This window comes from Camelus bactrianus, chromosome 19 (genome assembly GCF_048773025.1).
Source record: "Camelus bactrianus isolate YW-2024 breed Bactrian camel chromosome 19, ASM4877302v1, whole genome shotgun sequence".
In the NCBI taxonomy this organism is placed as follows: Eukaryota; Metazoa; Chordata; class Mammalia; order Artiodactyla; family Camelidae; genus Camelus; species Camelus bactrianus.
The window spans coordinates 24,986,799-25,001,387 of record NC_133557.1 but is presented as its reverse complement, the minus strand read 5'-3'; the positions used below and the strand labels follow the sequence as shown (position 1 = coordinate 25,001,387).

Genomic DNA, 14,589 nt, shown 5'->3' with positions numbered 1-14,589 from the left:
TGCCGAGTAAATGAGACGCTCAGTAAATGGTAGGCTATCAAGCGTTATTTATACTTCTTCAAATTTTGATAAGGAGCAAATGTGGCTATTATAATCAGAAGAAAATAAACCACAGAAAAGATTTTGAAAGCCCCCGATAAGAGAATATCCCCCTTGGTAGAGTCGATTATCACTTAGTGCTTTCATAGGCTGCATATCCCGGAGGGAACAGCCCATGTTTGAAGAGCCTCCAGAGACCGTGAAGAGGAGGACGTGGAGATGGGGAGGGGGGGGGGAGCAGAACCCAGCAAGCCTGCTGCGGGCTCTGCCCCTCAGCTATGAGCAGGCACCAGCTCCTCCTCTCTTCACGAGAAAGTTACCTCATCCTGTGTCGGGGCAAGTAGGTGCTCCTCTCACCGCGCCCACCCAGGCTGAATCTAGGTGGTACTCCCTTTCGACTGAGCTGGCAGCAGCATCCAAAACAGAAGTCACCTCCCCTTCCCATTCCAGCTGCTGTTTCAGCATAAAGGTCCCTGAGCCGCTGGCGCAAGGCACAGACTGAGCATTTGGTAATTTAAGAGGAGGATGAAAATGAGGAATCCTATTATTAGGCTGCCCCCTACCCTCAACAATGATGTCACTTGACCAGGAATCACAAACTGCAGCCTAGGGCCAAATCTGGCTCCCTGCCTATTTTTATAAGTAAAGTTTTATTTGAACACAGCCATGGACAGCCATTTACTACTGCCTACAGCTGCTCTCACCCCACAGCAGCAGAGATCACCTGAGCCTCGCGGCCAAAAATATTTACTGTCTAGCCCTTTACAGGAAACGTTTGCTGACCCCTGCACTAAATCAGTGAATAAAGGAACAAAGCATAGTGTAAACGCTTTTATTATGTGGTGGCCAAGCAATCAACTGAATACATAAAGAAATTCATTTCTCATTTCTTCCAAGACTGATGGTCTAAGAAAGACCGCAGAGCAGGTGGCATTTTGTTTATAAACGCATGGCCACATGTTAAGCCAATCACGATGGGAGTAAATGTCTTTCACTCACAACAGTAAAGAATAGTTAGCATGAATTTTAGTCTAGTCCGTGTTACTAATCCTGTTCAGAAGACTACGCATGGGGGGTGGGTATAGTTCAGTGGTAGAGTGCATGCTTAGCACTGGGTTCAATCCCCAGTGCCTCCATTAAATTTTTTAAAAAAAAGAAGAAGAAGACTACTCATGTTTCAGCTGAGGATCCTGACCACTGTTTTATTACAATGGTCAATATATGAAAATATTGACTGAGCCTGGGTTTCTAAACAAAATTGACCTTAGCTTATGTGATCAAGCACACTGCCATTTCCTGTCTGGACTAATGACAATGATGCAGACAGGAAGCCTGAGTTCAAACAAAGATTAACATCAACAACAAACAAACTGAACAGACTAGGTCAAGGGTGAGCAAAATTCTGTCAAGAGCCAAAATGTAAATATTTCTCACTCTGCAGGCCATGTGGTCTCTGTCACAACTACTCAAAGGAGCACAAAAGCAGCCACAGAAAAATATGTGCATGAAAGGGCGTGACTGTGTCCCAATAAAACTTTACTCACAAAAACAGGCGGTGGGTCACATTTTGCCTGCAGGTCATGGTTTGCCAACCACAGGACTAAGGTTGCAAAGTCAGTTTTCTACAGGTCTAGGAAAATAATACATATAAATGAAGTGAGTTTGTGTTATAACTGGAAATGGGGAGCATGTGCCCTCTCTGAGGAGGATGGCTTCTACTCAGCCATGGAGGGAATGAGGACGCAGTGTCGCCAGGTCCTTCTGCTGATTTTTTTTTAAAGTCTTGACTTCCTTCTTCATATACCAAATGTTGGCAGTTCATTCGAATTAAAAAAACAACTTGAGAGGATCAAAACAAACATGCTTATCTCTCAGGGTGTCTCAACCTCAGGAATACTGACATTTTGGTCTGGATAATTCTTATGGAGGACTGACCATCCCCACAAATCATGATGACCAGAATGTCTTTAGACACTTCAAAGTGTCCCCTAGGAGGTTCTGTTGAGAACCACTGTGACAGCTGAACCTGGCCATAGGTCACCTGTTGCGAACTTTGATAATTACTAGTCTCTGCGTGGCCTTCATCTCTAAATACTGGCTTCCATAACCATTCTTTATTTTTTTTAAATACATTTTGCCTTGCTCTGCTTTCAGTTCCTCTGTAAGAGGAATAAAATGAGAATAAGGTGAAAAGAAAAAAAAACAGAAAAAACTGGGAGCGATCAAGATGACACAAAGAAAGGACTAGAGGGGAGAACTAAATGATGATGGAAAACGGAGATCCGCGAGGGGAAATGAGAAATCGGATGTTAAACGCCCTAATCTCAACGTATTAGACCCGAATGATCATAAGGAGAAACTCATCCTAGAGAATTAAACTTTTTTTTTTAATTTAAAATATCTCCTAGGCCCTCATGTTTAACTTGGGCACACATTATTCATATAGTGATTCAAAACTAATGAAATTGGGGAAAACCAGTATTTGGATGCAATTTTATGAGGTTTCAGACAAATGCTATAGATCATTCTCTATTCATCCTTCTTTAGATCAATCACAAATTCATTTCTGTACTCAAGATGCTCTTGCTTGGCTTGGGAGTATTCATGATGTTTATGTAATGTCAGTGTTGCTCACATATTGAAATTCTACATTTTTTGCACGATATTTCAAATACTACCTCTGAATCAACCACTTTAATTTTCCCAGTGGTCAGGTGAAACCAAGCAGCTTTCCCCCTCTTTCTGACCTTGAACTTGTGTAACAAACGAAAGCTTTTAAGTTCTCACTATGAAAGCTGAATTCTTTCAAGGTGGAACTCGCAGTCTTACTTGTTGGTGTTAGAAATCCTACCAGGCGGACTCCTCTACTCTAATGCAGGCGTGTAAGAATTTTGATATGTTAAGTGAGGTGTGTTTAATTCCCAGCAGTTCATGCCCAACTCATGGCTCTTCTCCATTCAAAGTAGAGCTTGACGCGTCGTACCCCCAGCTAGGTCGACCATAGAGGATCCAAATGACAAGGCTGTCAGACACTCAGGTTTTGAGTTTCAAAGCCAAGGTCCAGGAAAAAAACAAAAAAATAAATTTCTTGGTTTACCAAAGAATGCATGATTAGGCAGAGCAGGTTTTTCCCAGCCAGCTGGAGGCTGGGAGAGAAAGAGGCAAAGCAAATAGATTTAGATGCTGGTGGAAGTGAGGTCCCTAGAAAGGGTCCCTAAATCCTAGGCCCACTTCCCGCCCCCACATATATCCCATATCCCAGAATAGCCCCAAGATGGGTGGAAATGATAGAAACTACAAAGAATTTCTACAGATCCAAAAACAGAGGGTGCTGGGCTTTGGTCCCCAGGTGAAAACTTAAAAAAAAGGTGGCAAGCTTTTGTGGAGAAATTGTCAGTGCAGCGGGTTGTGTGAGGGCAGTGGAGCAGAGGTATTAGGCACCTCCCCGAATGTCAGGTGCCCCTGGGGAAGCTCCCAGTATTGTTCATGCCAGTGTGCCCAGGATGGTTTTTTTCTTTCTGTATGGTCAGGAATGATGCAAATGTGGCCAACAGAGTGGAGGAACCGGCCATGTGGGTCAGGACAGGCAGGGAGCAGGAGCAGTTTGTGTGGCCAGTACAACCAGAAACCAAGCAGCCTGGATATATGACAGAGATTCAAGTCCATGCACTGTCCCCATCCCAACCACCCGCTGACTCTAGAGTCCTATTTAAGTCCCTTTAGAAAGTACATGCACTTCCAGGATGTTCTGGGTACAACTGTGTCCCCTCAAATTCATATATTGAGGTCCTATCCCCTAACCCCTCAGAATGTGACTATATTTGGAGACAGAGTCTTTTAAGTGATGATTAAGTTAAAAAGAGGCCGTTGGGGTAGGCTCTGATCCAATTTGGTGTCTTTAAAAAAAAAAAAAAAGCAATGTTGGAAACATAGACACTGGGGACACACAGGCGTAGAGGAAAGGCCATGCGAGGACACGGTGAGGATGCAGCCAACCGCAAGCCAAGGAGAGAGACCCCAGAAGAAACCAAATCCAGCAACATTTTTATCTCGGCCTTCCAGCCTTCAGAACTGTGAGATTAGTTTCTGCTGTTAAAGCCGCCCCATCAGTGAGTGGTGTTTTGTTATGGCAGCCCTAGCAAACCTAATACACTGGGAGAGAGAGTTTGAAGCAGGGAGGACACTTAATTGACTGAGAAAATTCAGTGTATCAGTCAGGATAACTAGGCTATGCTGGGATAACGAACCTCTGGGATTCCAAAACTTAATGACTGGAAACGAAGTTTTATTTCTCGTTCACGAAAAGCCAGCTATAGGCCCCGGCAACCCTCCGGGGCAGCTGACCTCCACGAGGTAGCAGAGCATGCCAAGCTACTTCAGTTTTGCAGCATGTATATATCAACATGCCCCTCCATCACTGAAGGGAGAGAGAACACAGATAATCGCATATCAGCTAGTACCTGCGTCCACCCGTGTGACCCGTTTCTGCTCACATTTCACCAGCCAAAAACAATTCTGTGGTCACAACCAACTCCAATGAGGTGGGGAAGTGCCATCGTCCTGTGCACTCAGCAGGAGAGAAGAGCTGGAAATAGTCGTAACTAGAAATGACATCTACCACAGATGTATTGACCTAGATTATCTGGAATTAACCAAGAATTAAATAACTAATTTCCCACCTCATGACAGAATGGGGGCTCCGAAGAGGAAACAAATTCAGTCAAGGAAAATTAAAGTTACATTGCTTTCACACCTGAAGTTTGTCATCTGTGATTTGGGGGTTGCTGACACAAGATTAAGGTGAAAACAGCTAGAATTGCAGATTTATAGAATCTCTACTCTGTATCACTATTTCCATGATAATCCTGTACAACAAAAAACAAGCAAACAAAAAACGCACAAACCCAGCACCTTTAAAAAAACAAAAAAAACAATACCCATTTGTTTTAGCTCACAAGTCTGTGCGTTGGCTTAGTGTTTTCTGAACTCACTTCTGCATCTTGGTCAGCTAGCAGGTTGGCCGCGGGCTGGCTGACGGAGGATGGTCTCTGCAGGAATGACTCAGCTCTCTTCTATGTGAATTTTCATCCTCTGGCAAGTTAGCCCAGGCTTGTGGCAGAGAGCTGAGAAACTGTAAGAGGAGACAAGGAGAGAAACTGAGGCTTGGAAACAGCACCCATCGTTTCTGCCGTATTCTATTCGCCAAAGCAAGACACGATGTTAGCAAATATTCAAGGGCCGAAGAAATAAACTCTGCCCCCTAATAGGAGGGACGTGCAGCAGGTGTGGATACAAATAAAGACAGAGAATTGGGGTCGTTTTTGTAGCACTCTAACCACAGACATGGAAGAAGACCTAGTCTGAGCTCCAGCAGTTCTCAAAGTCTAGCATACGCCAGAATCACCCGGAGATCTTGCTGAAAAACAGAATGCTGGGGACCACCCCAGGTTTCTGACCCAGTAGGTCTGGAGCGGGGCCCAGGAACCAACGTTTGTAATTAGTTCCCAGGTAAAGTTGATGCTGTTGCTGCGGATCAGGGGACAGCACTTTAAGAATCCCTGCAACAGCCTCACTCACAAATCAGGAGAACCTGAAGACGCAGAAAAGGGACTGCCTGGGTTACACGGCAGGCCTGCTCTCCAGCTTTCTTTCCATGACACCTCGCTCGACTCTACGACTCACTGCCTTGCCTTTGTTCATCTCTGCCTTGAAAATTGTCATTATTTTTATTATCATCATTAGTAATGATTAAGAAGACTGAGGCATGACAAGGTGTTTAATATTCTGTCCAAGGCGTATTAAAAGCTCTGGGCCCTGCCTGAGAGGCAGAGCCTCAGTCACAGCCAGACATGCAGCACTCTGGCTGAGAAACCCCCATAACGTGACTCTGAAATTAAGCAGTCCCTGTCAACTAAACCATTAATCTATGAAAGAGGTCAAATGTGTCCCTGTGAATCACATGGGAGCTCGGTGCTCCCAGGTGAGAGCTCAGCCAGCCCATCCCAGTCTAGATGGACGGTTTCCATGCCCCTCACTGGCCAACCCAAGGGACAATCTCTATAAAAGTGACCTGACATTCATTTCTTTATATAATCATGCTACAGAGCAGATTGATTCTCCTAATTATTTCCTCTACCTGTATGCCTTGTTCTTGGGCCATGGTATCTTTATGCAAACCCTTTACTGAATTGCTGTAATGGCATTAATTTTCTTGGTTTTTCTTAAATGATGCTACAAGGTACTATCCCATGGAAACCATCCTATTTGTTACATAATTCATCTATCCCTCCATGCCCCTATGTCAGATGACTTTCCAAATTCAAGTTTACAAAGTGCCTTTTATCTCCTAATGATTGGCAATACTTTTGGTTTTCTTGATCATGAGAATTATGAAACCAATTATGCGACCCATGCCCTTTTTTCTTTGGCTATCAGGAAGCTCAGAGCGAAATTTAAAATTCAATTTTAGGTGGGCATGGTGATGTTTACTAATTTTTATATGTTCTTGATTTTATATTTTTTATTTTGCCTGATATGAAACTTCTGTATTTACTTATTCCTATTATTTCATTTTATTTACTACTTTGTGCATGTGTATGTGTATTGCCTCATATTTCTTTTAGGACAAAGCAGGTTATACATCATATAAACACATTCTCCACTATCCCAAGTAAAATCAAAGATTGATTAGATAGTACCTACCAAACTTAAATCCTCAATTAAATTTCTTGGTATCTGGTGGAAATTAAGAGACACCTCTGTGTTTTAGAGAATTGGAACAGAGCTTTAAAAAACCAATTTCAGAGGACTCAGAAAATTTAGAAAAGCAAGAAGTGGGAATTGGAAGTAAGTCTATGTGACTATGAAACTGTGCGCCACTGCAGGACAGAGAGCTCTCCAGTGACGCTCCAGAGACCCCACGGTGTGTCCTGGCAGCAGCCTCTGCCCCAGCCAGGGCTCAGTGTCCTTCCACCTTCCACAGGACTGCCACTTTCCAAGACTCAGCGCCAGATCACTCAAAAAACAAAATGTTCTAGTTAAAAAGCACTGTGTGGTGTTATGTTACCCAGATGCAAGATTTATGAAGTGCTTATGAGGTTAATCGGGAACAGACCCAGAGGAAAAAGGAAAGAAATAAAAAAGCAAACACCTTTATTCTTACTTTAACGAAATCCAAAGAATGAGTGGCTTTTTTTTCCAGTCAAAAAAATACTTTAGATAAACTTGCATTAAAAAAAAGTGAATTATTTTAAGCACTGGATACTCTTGCGATGGTTCCCTTTCAGACGAAATAGCGACACATGTCCAGAAGGTCGAACAGCCTGTGATTTTGGATCATCTAAAAATACTTATGTGCTTCTTGGACCATTTAGTATGCAAGCCTTTCAGACATATTTCTCTCTAAACCTCACTCTGCCATTTCCCCGAAGATGGACAGATGATGACAGCCATGGAGTGATGTAACCAGCGTGGAGCATCTCAGGGTGATGGAAAGAATGCAAATACTGCAAGCTGGGGGACGGGAGAGGCCATCATTTCAGCAGGAAGAGTGAGCACAAACATGCCCGGGGGTGGTCACAGAAACTTCTTCCTTGTCATGTTACAATCCCTTTGGCGCACCCCAGCTCAGGGAATGCAGAACCACAGAACAAGATGTGATCAGCTTCCCCTTTCTGATTTAAAAGTCATTTTTGAAGCATTTCATTAAGAAATGGAAGATAAAAACTTCTCTCTCATTAAACGCGATAGGAAGGGTTTAAGACATTCTTTTTCTGTTCACCTTCTCATTAGAAGAGACACTGCAGCCAGTGTCACTCATACGTAAACTAAAAGGTCAGTTCTTCAACAAGGAGGCACTGTAACAGGTTAGAAAATACAGCAATGATAACACCCAAAGCAGACTCTGGACCATCCCTTGGACTGGCCCACAATCTGTATGTCTGCTCTCACAGTGGAACTGCATTTCTTGGGACAAATGTTTCTCTTTTTTCTTGTTGTTTAGACTCTTTCTATGCTTCATCTCAGAAAATGTTAACTTCATCTCACCCCTAACCCAAGAGATCCAGCCTCATCTAAGCTCCTAGCACAGGTTAGCTAATTTCTACCATCTGTCTCTAAACTTCACCACCTCCAAGGAACTTTCTCAAATGCTCCCTTCATCCCTCTGCAGAGTCTGCCAGAAGTCATTCTCCTGCCTCTGAATTTTTAAAACCCCAACTTGATACACTGGTGTGTTATCTGCAAATGTGTGTACAGGTGAGTAAAAGTAGATGCAGGTGAGTGAAGGTGGGAGCAAGTCTTGCCTCAGAATACACATCCATCCAACAGAGGAATATTTATTGAGTGCTATTTGCTAGCACTTTTCCTAAGAGCTGGGGACCTTGGTAAATAAGTCATACAGGATGCTTACTTTTGGAAGCTCACAAATGATGAGAGGGGATAGGCATTAAACCGAGCATCAATATATTAGTTATTTGCAAATATAAGAAGTACTTCAAAGAACAAAAGCCTTGAGAAGGTTTCCCAGCAGAGCCTGGTCTAATCTCATGGTGGGGGTCAAAGAAGTCTCCCTTGAGGAAGTATTGGATGAGCAGGTGTTGTTGGATTGTCAAGAGAGAGAAAGGAATGTTAGCGAGTACGGCATGTGCAAAGGCCCTGGGGCAGCACAGAGATTAATTTTTTTTTTTAAGATTTTGAAAAGCAGTAGTGCTGAAGCAGAGAGAAACTGACTGGTAGAAACTACACAGAGGTTCCAAATTCAAGTCACATTACCCAGACTCCAGTGGGAGTCACAGAAAGTTTTGATTACTGATGGGTGATAAGAAAACCAAATGTAGGATTTTAAAAGACATTTCTAAAATGTGAAGAATCACCTAGGCCCCAGGCCAGCTGGCCCTGGCTTATCTTTCTGATCTCATCTCTCCAAGCTCATTCACTATACTCAGTCATACCAGCCTTGAACAAACCAGGGACTTTGCATGTGCTGTCCCCCCCACCCCCCAGATAGCCATATAGCTTCAGTTACCCTCCTCACTCCATTCATGTCTAGCACCCACCTCAGATGGTTGTCATTAAGATTAAATTAGAAATTTTATGTAAAATATTTGGCATAGTACCTGACACATATCTCTATATATCGAGTTCTTTCTTTGTGTAATTATTGTCACTAAGAACGGTAATAATAATCAGTAGAGTGGCTTAAAAAAAAACATATCACAAGAGCAACACAACTAACATTTTTGAGCACTTCCTACGTGCCAGGGACCAAAGGGCTTTGAGGAGAAAGTATTATCTCATTTAATTCAATCCCTGTGAAGTAGATTCTACTATTTCTCCCATTTTATGAATAAGGAAACTGAGATAGAGATGTGGCAGACAGCTTCTAGAATGGCCCCGGTCCCTGTTATTCACGGACCATGAAATCTTTCCCATCAAGTAACTTGCTTCTACCAGTAGAATACGGGAGCACTGAAGGGATGTGAGTGACTTACCTGATTTGATTACAAAAGATTGTAACCTCCATCTTGATAGCAGACTCTCTCTGTCAACGATATTGATAAAGCAGGTGGCCATGATGGAGAGGCCCACGTCGCAAGAAACCGAGGGCAGCCTCCAGCCACAAAGAAGTGAGACCTCAGTACCACGACCCAGAAGAAACTGAATTCCACCCACAGCCACATGAGTGAGCTTGAAAGTGGGTCCTGCCCGACTTCAGATGAGACCTCACCCAGGCTGACCTCTTGACGGCAACCTCAGGACAGACCATAAAACAGAGGACCGGCCAGGCTGTGCCCAGATTTCTGACCCATCAAAACTGTGAGATGATAAATGTGTATTGTTTTAAGCTGCTAAGTCTTGGGGATAATCTGCTATCCAGTAGTTTGATAACTAACACAAGAGGCTGCAAAACTTGCCCAAGAATAAAAGAAAAAGCTCTGACCTGCAAGTCAGGAGGCCCACTGGATATCAAATCCTTCGTGAGCAGGGGTGAACCTTCAGCATTGAGCATGATGCAAAGAATGAAGGGTAAAAGGTTTCAGGGGAAAGGAACAACATAAGATAAAAGAGTCCAAGATAAAAGGATGAGGTTTAGTCTACTTGAACAACCACCTCCCAAATATTAAAGTGCACATGGTCGCCTGGTGTTTGTTAAGATGGTGATTCTGATTCAGTAGGTCAGGTGTGGGCCTGAGAATCTGCATTTCCAACAAGCTCCCAGGGGATGGATGCCAGTACAGCCAATCCAAGGATCACACTTTGAATAGCAAGGGTTTAAACCATAAGAACATGGATTCCTTCCTTAACAAATGAATTGGACGTAAGTTGGTCTAGAGTTGACCAAGCAGTGAGGCCTTTTGTCCAGAGTCTGACACTTGGAAAGACTTAATATGAAACAATACAATATAATGTTACATAATATGAAATATCTATATAATTTATATTTTCTTTATTTTTTTATGTCTTTATATTTTCTCACTTGCAAGTGTACCTTAATGTAACAGAATATAATTATTCTGGATGTATACACAGATTTTAACAACTAGCACTGCATGGTCATCGACTAATTAAGAGATGAAAGCTGTGACTGTTACAGCCATGATAGTGTTTACTGACATGTACAGATACGTATATTTATATATGCACATAATTTATATGTGCACATATGCAAAAATCTACATATAAACATACATATACACACGAACGTGTGAGTGAGAGCCAGCAAGGACAAGAGCCCAAGAAGTCAAGCATGCTTAGACCCCAGTTTCTTAGGAATGAAAGAGACAGACCCTCACATACACAGTGCATGAACCACGATGTCCCTTCAACAATTGTACCAAGGTGTGACCCCATTGTGACAGGCTGCTAGGGCATTCCTCCTCGTGAGCCAGCCTGAAAGAGTGAAAACCATTCCTGCTGGCCGGATCTGTCCCACAAACAAGATTTGTCCGGCTGGAACCGTGTTTTCAATTTCCCTTAAATTCAAGCTTCATCACCATTATTTTAATAACATGAAAATCCAGGTTTCGGGCTTCTCTCAAAAAACCGGAATCCCAGAGAATGCTGAGCCCATGTCACCACATGGCAAACACTGGCCTGAACTGAGGGCTCGTCCCCTTTAGAGGGGACCTGTCACCAGCCAACCTGCCATGGCCCCTGGAGGGTTTAATGCTTCTGCACACAGTCTACGCTTGCGACAGGGAAGTCCGGGCTACCTTAGTCTGGCTTTGAGGGTAACTGCCCACTGCGTTTCCCACAACGAAGCCCAGCTTCCTTGCGGGACTCAGCTTCTTCCCAGCCTTTATGTCTGCCTTGGGGTACAGCGGCGGCCACCATGCCTGTATCCCAGGTCCAGATACCCTGTGCTTTTGTACAGGATGGGTCCCACCATTTTTGGTTCATCCCTGACATCATCTGATACTCTCTTGACCTTCTGGTCGCCACCACCCAGCAGCGGCCCAAGGGTCTTAAGAATATCCAGAGGGCAGAGAACTGCGAGATAAAAGCGCTGCTCTTTGTCTTCCTCCCGATCCTTCTGCTGTCAGGGGGGTTGCCCAAAGAAGCAACCCCCGGGGGCCTGGCTGTCTTGCTGGATCTTGATATCTTTATGATACCAGGCCTCCCAAACACACACATTTGCGTTTTCATTGTAATTCACTGAAATGGTTCTTAACGGCTACCTGCAAACACACAGACGCTTGAGATGAAGCAGCTCTAGTTAAAACGCTTATAAATTATAAGCAAGGTTAACCCAGGGCCCCCAGGTGAATGACAGATATGGATACAAGTTAGGTGTCCGGGATGCTGCTAGGTCTTAGTGTCATTTATAAAGAGTTTTCTGAACTTACCAGATAACAAGGGTCATCCGGAGTGCTTGTTGAAAAGACATATCCTCAACGCGCTCCTTCGGAGAGTCTGGGAAAATGGAGGACAGAGCTAGGGCCGCTCCTGCTTTAAAAGACTTGCCCCAGGTGATTCCGATCGTCGGGTAAGGCTAGGAAACATGCACGTGGGACAGTGGATCCCAGAGCTGGCTGAGCCTCAGATTCACCTGGGATGCTTCGTAAAGCCTGCAGCTCATCAGGCACATATGGAAACCATCACTGGAGTCGGGCATCTGAGACCTGAGAGGACAGGAATCATATGGGGGTCTTGTAAACATACAGATCCCGATTCAGCAGGGCCGAGGTGGGACCTGAGATTCTCCCTGGTGATGCTAGCACTGAGAGTGAGAAAGGACCAGCTACATGACTCGTGAGGCCCAGAGCAAAGTGAAAATGGGGGCCCCCTGTACAAAACGGAAACAATGTTTTCCTTTCCTTCAGTCATAGTGTTTTCTCATTTGTGTTTTAACGTTGTGCCCCCTTGGGCATGGGGATACTGGGGGGGTAAGTCCAGCGGGTCGAGGCCCAACCAGGGTGGCAGGCAGTCGCCGCCATCAGGCAGGGCCTGGCAGTGGGCTGCTGGAACCCGCCCAGGGAGGCAGACAGGCAGCAGAAGGCAGGAACTAGTGTGAGCCGAGGCTCCAAGTCCCTGTCACAAGTGATGTCCCATCAGACTTATAAAGCACAAATTTAAAGATAAAATGAAGGATTTGAGGATGGTAACCAAGAGCATTAAACCTCCAGTGCGGGGCTCCCTTCTGAGTGGGGAATTTTCTGGCCCTGTCCTGGTTACATGCCCAGGAAGTGATCCCAAACCATTAGCATCCATAAAGATAGTGTTCTCTTCTTTGCTTACTGATCCAACAGGAGCCACTTTGAAACTTTTAAAAATTAATCTTTTTTTTTCAATTATTGAAGTATAGTCAGTTTATAATGTGTCAATTTCTGGCATGCAGCATAATGTTTCTCTAACACATATACAGACATACATTCCTTTTCATATTCTTTTTCACTATAGGTTACTACAAGATATTGAATATAATTCCCTGTGCTGTACAGTAAAAATACTGTCTTCTATAAAGGAGTCTTTATAGATACATGAAAAAAGCAGAAAGGCTGGAATGACTTTCTTATAAAGAATAGCAGAGCGGTGAACTGAGACTGAAGGAGGGAGTATAGGATAGCGGTGGCTAAATGTTCTGACTCTGAGCAGACAGGCAGGGTTCAAACCCTGTTTCTTTCACTTATTAGCAGTACGACCTTGGCCAAATTACTTAATTCCCTTGTCCCTCGACTTCCTCCTTGGTAAAGATGCGTGATGGAGCTATCAGCCTACATACACATAAGCTCCTCATTAAGATGAACAAATTAATTCCCATAAAGAATGGAGGGCTAGGACTAAACACGAGCTATATTAAGAGAGAGATGGTAGAGCAAGATTGGGAGACTCTGAGCCCACAGCCCACCCCTTGTTTTTATAAATAAAGTTTTATTGGAACACCAGCCTTGCCTATTTGGGTACCTATCGCTGATGGCCATTTTCATGCTACAGCGGCAGAGCTGAATAGATGCAAGGCTAAAACAAACACTCTCTGGCCCTTTATAGGGAAAGTTTGCTGGGAGATCATAGAGAGTGGTTTTCAAGATGTGGTCTTCAGAAGTCAAGGGTTTCAGATGGGTGATTTAACCTTCAATTTGTTTAAACTACATCTAAGTCTTTTAAAATTGTAAAGAGGGAACATGCACTCTCCAGTGTGCTGTAGATCATCCTGTAACACCACTGAGGCCACTATCTTTCTAATTTGATCAGCCAGAATAACTCAGTTTTGTGCAGACCTTGGAATAAATCTTCTAACTAACTCTGGGAACGTATTCTGAAGTCCTTGTAAAAGCATCCTCGTTTGAGAAGGCTGTAAGTCTGCCCTGGTCTTTTTCAAAATTTCTGAGCTGCACGTGTCCACTCACGTAAACTCATACAAGGGAATGGCCAGGCGTGGCGTGCATAGGACATCAGCAGTTAGGTGCCAGGCGGAGGTCAGGTGCGCCTGCTCAAAGCGGGCACAAGGAGGGAACAGGTAAGAGCCACTCAGAAGGAACAGTGTTACCCGCTTGTTATAGCTAAGGTGCTCATCAGACTACCACCAACTTGATGAGATACATGTTATTATAATCCCCATTTTATACACGAGGAAATCAAAGGTCAGAAAGGTTATGTAACTTGCCCAAGGTCACGCAACTGCTAAGTGGTAAAGTCAAGACGGAGCAGGCAGTCTGGCTCCAAGAAAAACCCTCTAACCCAAGAGTTTGCAAATGTAAAGGGCCACCAGATAGTAAATATTTTCAGCTTTCCATATGGTCTCTGCCACAGCTTCTCAATTCTGCTGCTGCAGCAGAAAGCACAGACAATATGGAAATAAATGCATGTGGCCATGTTCCAATAAAACTTTCTTGACAGAAACAGGTGACAGGCTGGATTTGGCCCCCTGGCTATGGTTTGCCCACTCCTACTCTAACCATGAAGTTTCACTGCTTCTAATATACATAGTAGAATAAATAGTCATTAATATTATTCATGCCCATTATGAAAATGAGAACAACTGTGTGTGTCTTTGATTGCACTAAAACAGCCAACTCAAGCTGTCTTTTTTTTTTCCCCCAGAGCTACTTT

At 43.8% G+C, this 14,589-nt stretch overlaps 1 long non-coding RNA gene across 3 annotated transcripts in view; it reads right to left on the bottom strand.

Annotated features, from left to right (window-relative positions):
* Positions 1 to 14,589, bottom strand: part of LOC141574066 (uncharacterized) — a 125,981-nt gene that overhangs the window by 46,676 nt on the left and 64,716 nt on the right. For all 3 annotated transcript variants that reach the window (XR_012500668.1, XR_012500670.1, XR_012500669.1), the window contains exon 2: positions 5,031 to 5,170. This is a non-coding gene — a long non-coding RNA (uncharacterized LOC141574066). The remainder of the gene's footprint in view (positions 1 to 5,030; positions 5,171 to 14,589) is intronic.